The sequence below is a fragment of the Erythrolamprus reginae genome, chromosome 3 (genome assembly GCF_031021105.1).
Source record: "Erythrolamprus reginae isolate rEryReg1 chromosome 3, rEryReg1.hap1, whole genome shotgun sequence".
In the NCBI taxonomy this organism is placed as follows: domain Eukaryota; kingdom Metazoa; phylum Chordata; class Lepidosauria; order Squamata; family Dipsadidae; genus Erythrolamprus; species Erythrolamprus reginae.
Window position 1 is genome coordinate 243,085,395 of NC_091952.1, and position 7,720 is coordinate 243,093,114.

The window sequence follows — 7,720 nt, forward strand, 5'->3', positions numbered from 1 at the left end:
AGGCCCACTCTGTGGGACCTAATCGGTCGCTGGGATTCGTGCGGCAGCAGACGGTCTCGGAGATATTCTGGAGACTTTTTGCTTCTACCCATGCACGAAAGCAAAATAATTGCCGAAATCACACGCACCTGCACGTCTTTTCTCAACATTTGCTTCCTGCGCATGTGCAGAAGCTAAATCTCGCTCTGACGCACACCCTCACCAGACACACGTGCGCCCGCCAGTCACCCAGCAACCGCACTGGTTGCGGAGGTAAGCAAAGACGTTGCAACCATCATAAATGCAAGCCAGTTGTCAGGCGTCTGAATGTAAATCCCCTGATCGTGGGGATGCTGCAACCGTCATAAGTGTGAAAAACGGTTGCAAGTCCCTGTTTTCCTAGGGCCGTTGTAACTTCGAATGGTCACTGTAAGAGTGTAAGTGAACTGTTGTAAGGATTCTTCAAAAAGGCCTCCAGGGCTTGCACGGAGCCATTGGGGGAAGAAACAATCCCGAAAAATAAAGATGAGACTGTCTGCTTTCTAATTCGTTCTTTTGAAGTTATTTTGGTATAGCAGGAGTCACAAGCATTATACCGAAAGAATCTCGGGATTAGCCACAGAAGCCTTCCCTCTTGCAATCAGGTGGCTTTTTCGGAAATTGTCCCTGGTCTACACCCTGCTCATTTGCCCTGTCTTTCAAGCACCCTGGGAAAAATGCCAGCAATGGTTTCAGACACCTGGAACACCCAAGCGGCTTTATAGCATCAACCACAGATCTGTGTTGTGCTAGTGGGAATACTTTCACGCTACTGAAAACTCCTGGATCAGAGGTGAAACTTCGATTTTAAGATCATGATATCAGCTAAGTTTTTATTATTTTACTACTACTACTACTACTACTACTACTACTACTACTACTACTACTCTTATTATTTTAACAAAAAACAGTAATACACAGCAAACCAGATTTATATGCTGGATTTCATATCACAATGCCACAAGTTGGACACTTCCCAAGTCATTTTTGTATGATAAGCACAGATCCAAGTACGGTGGCTTTTTGCAACTGACCGTGATTTCTGTCAATTTTTATTGTTTTCAAATGCCGGCTGAGGTCTTTTGGCACAGCACCCAGTGTGCCGATTACCACTGGGACCACCTGTACTGGTTTATGCCAGAGTCATTGTAGTTCGATTTTAAGATCCTGATATCGGCTAGGTTTTTCTTGTTTCTTATCAATTCAACTGTCACTGGTATGGCGACATCAACAATTCACACTTTTTGTGAAGTCCGGTGTATTGTGTTCCAAAACACTGTCAGTTTAAATTCGAAAGTTCCAAGGTATTTTGGCATACATTATTATTATTATTATTATTATTATTATTATTATTATTATTATCATCATCATCATCATCATCATTATCATTATCATTAACTACTGTAACACTCTGTACATGGGGCTACCTTTGAAGAGTGTTCAGAAACTTCAGATCGTGCAAAATGCAGCTGTGAGAGCAATCATGGGCTTACACCAACACTCTGCAGTCTGCATTGGCTGCCGATCAATTTCCGGTCACAATTCAAAGTGTTGGTCATGACCTATAAAGCCCTTCATGGCATCAGGCCAGAATATCTCTGGGACCGCCTTCTGCCACATGAATCCCAGCGACCGGTTAGGTCCCACAGAGTTGGCCTTCTCCGGGTCCCGTCGACTAAACAATGTCGTTTGGCGGGACCCAGGAGAAGAACCTTCTCTGTGGCAGCCCCGACCCTCTGGAACCAGCTCCCCCCAGAGATTAGAACTGCCCCCACCTTCCTTGCCTTTTGTAGGCATGGGGGAACTGAGACATCTTCCCTGGGCCTACACAGTTTATGCATGGTATGTTTGTGTGTATGTTACTTTTAATAAGGGGTTTTTAGTGACTTTTTAATTATTAGATTTGTTATGTATTGTACTATTACTGTTGTGAGCCGCCCCGAGTCTATGGAGAGGGGCGGCATACAAATCTAATAAATAATAATAATAATAATAATAATAATAATAATAATAATAATAATCTCAAGTGTTTAGTTCAATGTTTCTGAACCGTGGCATCTTAAGGATGTGTGGACTTCAACTCCCAGAATTCCCCAGCCAGCATAGCCTGCTTCCTTTCTAACAGGAAACATTGGCAGGCCAAGCGCATGGCGTAGCCTTGACTTGGGTGCCATTACTCCTCCTAAATGCATCGTTGCTGCTATAAAAATATTAATAGGGTTACTCATTGGGTGGTTGTGAGGGCAGGGAAGGTAAAGCATTCAGCCCTGTAACAAAGAGCAGCCATAAAATAATGCCCCAAATGTGACACAATCCTGCCTCCTTCTTTAGATTAGCAAGACTGGCTGAACAAATTGACAACAATTATATAATGAAGAATGTACCTCTTCTATTAACAATTAGCAGTTGTGTCTGGGACGGTTCGTCCATTCTTGAGAGCACAGCTTGTTCAGAGACTAGTATGGCTTCTTTGAAGGCTTCATCTTAAAAAAACCCCAACAAATGTAAGTCCAGTTGCCATGACTCCACTTCCAGACAAGTGTACCTGGGTGACTGAGAATCTTCATTGACATAGTACTGCTCCAGATGGCACTAACTGCACCAGCTGAACGTGCAATTAAGCCAAGGATCTGGCTGATAAATCACTTACTATCCAAACTCCACTGTCACAACTAATTGTGACAGTGTGTGTGTGTGTGTGTGTGTGAGAGAGAGAGAGAGAGAGAGAGAGAGATAAAGTAAATAAAACCACACTAGGTTTTACAAGTATCTGTCATCCATTATCTATCTGTCATCTATACTATCTTTCTTTTTTCTTTCCTTTCATCTTTTTTCTTTTATTCTATCATCTGTCTGTCTGTCTCTATCTATCTCTCTTTATCTATCTATCTCTCTATCTATCCATTCATCCATCCATCCATCTATCCATCTATCCATCATCTATCTTTCTATCATCTACAGGTGAAACTCAAAAAATTAGAATATTTTGCAAACATTCATTTATTTCAGTAATGTGACTTAAAAGATAATATATGTGGGCTTTGGGGTTTTCATGAGCTGTACCCCATAATCATCACAATTATGACAAATCACGGCTTGAACTATCTTGTCTTGCATGTTATGAATACCTCTCATATATTAAGTTTCACCTTTTAAGTTACATTACTGAAATAAATGAACGTTTGCATGATATTCTAATTTTTCGAGTTTCACCGGTACCTATCTGTTTCTATCATCTATCTATCTATTATCTATCTAATCTTTCTGTCATTTCTGTCCCATCCTGTTGACAATATTTGTGTGAGTAATTTCACACAGATTATCAGTTGCCCTGCAAATCAACAACTGGTTCGTCAGAATAAGAGTTTGTGGTTTAGGTTGGAGGGTTACGAATTTCCCTGCCTGTTACAGGTTGAAATATGTTTGTTTTTTAAAATCTGTCTATTTTGCAAATATGTCCAAGCACTTTCTTGAGAACCTTGCAGGAAATCAGACACCTCCAACTGACCAGACTGAAATTTGTACACAACACTGTGAAAAAAAAAATTGTTTCTTCATCTTGAAGCCCTGTTTGAAGTGCCATGAATTACAAACAGCTTTAGGTGAATTGAAAAGTCTGTAAACATTCACAGCAAGAGAGAGAGATTTTGTGAATCAATGTGCACGTTTTTATAGCACTCATAGGGTCTGTTTTGAGAAGTCTTGGCGCTTCCTGATTTCTGTACACCTGCTAGATTTGTAACAAACAGCGTACTACTGGCTGAAAGCAAGTAGGAATAAGGTGCTTTTTCAAGAGGCAACTGGACTTTCTTGTCATCCTCAACACAATATGACAAGCCCAAGGTGAATCGTCTTTTGAAGAGCACCATCCAGTAATGGGCCCCACCTGGTACAAAAGGGATCAGCGATCTGTTAGGACTTTTTAGTGGGCTTGGGAGTTCGGTGCGCAGAAGCAAAAAAGAGAGGCAAAAATTGCCGAAATCTCACCCGAGCGATTGTCCCTGTGCGGGATTTTGCTTCGGGTGCATGCACAGAAGCGAAATCTCACGCAGGGGTGTGTGCAAACGTGTCAGGTGCGCATGCCCATGCCAGCCTCGGGATCTTGGTACTGGTTAGGAAAAGGTTAGTGGAACCCTTCACTGACATCATCATGCATGAGACTTTGAAAAGAAATCTCACCAGCAATTACAAGAAGATGGTCTTTAGTTTTTTGCAACACTACTGAAGTACAATGCTGTCGACAAACAATAATACTGCTGTCTTTACGCTGGGGAAGCCACACTATACGTATAATGGACTCTCCAAAATCTACAAAGAGGTAACTCCACTCAGACCAATTGTCAGCATCAATTCTGTCATTTACAGCACTACAAAACATCTAACCACAATTAGTTGGCATCACCACCCATCAACAATTCACAGGACTTTGCCAGGAAGGTTTAGAAACTAAAATAGGACCAGGATGAGACTGTGGATTCCTATGATGTGACTTCCCTCTTCACAGCCAGAAAGTCCAGTTGTCTCTTGAAAAAGGACCTTTGGGACAACTTTGATCTGGATACCTTTAGAATCTCCATGGACAAGTTGGAATAAAGTGATCTATCATGGGTTTCCATCATTCAGAATTGGAACATTACATGTAGCTTGTTGAAAAATCTATCCAGTTCCATCCAATACAGATCAACCCTTCACTCATTCTGAATTCCTTCTTCTTGAGGTTGGTCACCAAGCATTTGCCACAAGCATGTGTTAGGTAAGAAGTTAGTTGTAAGTTCAACCTTAGAAGGGTTCCTTAGAAGAGATGCAAACTTTGTCAGGGGTTGCTAAACAATAATCTCTCAACCAGGAAAGCGTGAGAAGTCACTTGTGCAATGTTCTCAAGGGAGTGTGCATGGTTTACACATCATCTAAATTCCATTATAGCATAGAAGTAGACATGCAAAAATTCATAGCACCATACTGATAATCAAATAATTTGCACAAAGAATGAATATATTGTAATAAATTTTACATGGATTGTAGCATAGGTATTACATTATTTTTCCACATAATCACCATTCAGTTCAATACATTTTGTCATCTGTGGGACGGGTTTTTTGATGCCTGTGTCATAGACGTCTCCCTCTGCCTTTTTTAGCCAGTTCATCACTTCAATTTTCACCTCCTCCTAGTCGGAAAAGTGTTTTCCACCAAGGTATTCCTTCAATTTAGTGAAGAGAACCTAATTTGTCACATGTGGTCTTGACATTACGTCCTCTCCATAAACTGAGATGATTTTGCAATGAATCGCAGCAGCATTCATACCCTTAGCATTCAGGTAGCGTATTACAGCGCACACTTTGCACTTGGAGGGAAATGGAATGAGGATGCTCGTCTCTAATTGTCACAACGCCAGTCGGTGATCTATTGACCACTGGCACTGCTCGTTCGCTTCTGCTGGCTTCCCGCTACATGGTATTAATACCAACTTCCCCTGTGAACATTCCCCGCGAAAGGTACTACTTGCCTTTCTGGATAACCTCAGGGACCGCCTTCTGCTGCACGATTCCCAGCGACCAGTTAGGTCCCACAGAGTGGATCTTCTCCGGGTCCCGTCAACTAAGCAATGTCACCTGGCGGGACCCAGGGGAAGAGCCTTCTCTGTGGTGGCCCCGGCCCTCTGGAACCAACTCCCCCCAGAGATTAGAACTGCCTCCACCCTCCTTGCCTTTCGTAAACAACTTAAAACCCACCTCTGCTGCCAGGCATGGGGGAATTGAGATCCTCTTTCCTCCTAGGCCTTTACAATTCTATGCATGGTATGTATGTATGTATGTATGTATGTATGTATGTATGTATGTATGTATGTATGTTTGGTTTTTATATTAATGGATTTTTAATCATTTCTAATACCAAATTGCTATTGTGCACTGTTTTATTGCCGCTGTTAGCCGAGTCTCCGGAGAGGGGCGGCATACAAATCCAATCAATCAATCAATCAATCAATCAATCAATCAATAAATAAATAACCTTTGTATATATTTATTCATTAAATTTAAGACCCTAGAAAGAGTGGAGAGAAGAGCAGGAAAGTTGATAGATAGGACAACCAAATCGTATAATGAACAGTTGAGGGAACAAATGTATCAAGAACTAAGGGTGACATGATATCAATCTCCCAATACTTGAGGTGCTCTTCCAGAAAAGAGAAGAGTCAACCTGTTCTCCAAAGATCTTCCCTGAGGGCAGGATAAATAACGTATGGAAGATCATTAAAGATAAATTCAACCTAGAACTCAGGAGAAATTTCTTGAAAGCGAGAACAATTAATCAGCGGATCAGCCTGTTTTCAGAAGTTGTGGGTACTTTATCTCTGGAGGTTTTTTAAGAAGAAATTGGACAGCCATTTGTCCAGAATGGTGTAGGTTCTTCCTACTGGCTCAGGAATTCTGGGAGTTGAAGTCCACAAGTCGTAAAGGGGGCCAAACATCTGCTATATAGGGTTGTCTTTTCAATTCTTATTTTATACTGCATAATAATACTGTATCTTGCATACTATGGTAAAGAAAATTATGATGGCAGTCATGGCAATACGACTAAAGCTCTGTCATTTTTGTAGGTCCATTGCACAGGTGAGACACGTTTTAAAAAATCAGAAATCAATTGTAATGTTTGATTGCCAGTCAATTTTGTCCATTTTGTCCTATCGAGGCTTTTCCTTCCTTTATTCTGGATTACATATAAAAAAACCTCTTGCTTCCTTAGTGCCGACGCCAGTGGCATTCATTTTGAACAACTCAAGTATGACGCATTGAAACAGCTGAGGAGCTTTTACCGAAAGTGTGAGTTGTTAGCTGTCATGCTCCATTGGACAGGTTGCTCAGTGAGTGACATGCTGGATGCCGTGCTCAGCTGGTCTTCATTTCAAGGAACGGTGCAAGGAATCGAGCACTTATCACAGGGAGTCCTTGACTGTCTTAGACCCATTCATTTTGCGACTGTTCAAACAGCATCAAAAAAGTGACTTATGGCAGGTTCTCGCAATCATGTGATTAAAATTCAGGGGGCTTGACAACAAGTATTTACCATGATTGCAGCAACCTAGAGTTACATGATTTCCAGTTGTGACCTTTCCAGCTGGCTTCCAACCAGCAGAGTCAATAGGGAAAGGCAGATTCGTTTAATGACTGTGTGATTTCACTTAATGAATCTGTAGCGATTTCCGTAACCACCAGTGGCAAAGAAGATAATAAAATCCAGTGTGGTTTACTTAAGAACCATCTTGCTTAGTGATGGGAACTCTGCTCCCAATCGTGGCCCCAGGTCAAGGACTACCCATATATATTGGCTGTCAAATAGGTGAAATGAAAATACAATATTGTAAGTTGTTTTTTTTTACATTTCTCAAACCTCTGAGCTTCAGACCAACTGCATGAACTTGCAGACAGCCCCATCTCCAGAAAAACATAAACAAAACCTTTATATTTGGCAAAAAGATCACCAGTTGTAGTCTACCGTATCAACTGGAACTGAAGGGAACGAGGATGAGCTACACGGGTCTATGACAACTCGCCATGAGGAACTCACTACGGCCCTCTCACCACAACCAACTTGCCACAGGTCAATAAATAATAATAATAATAATAATAACAACAATAACAATGTCATTATTAATAACATCATGATTGTGGAGAAAAAGAAAGCATGGATCATCGACATCGCA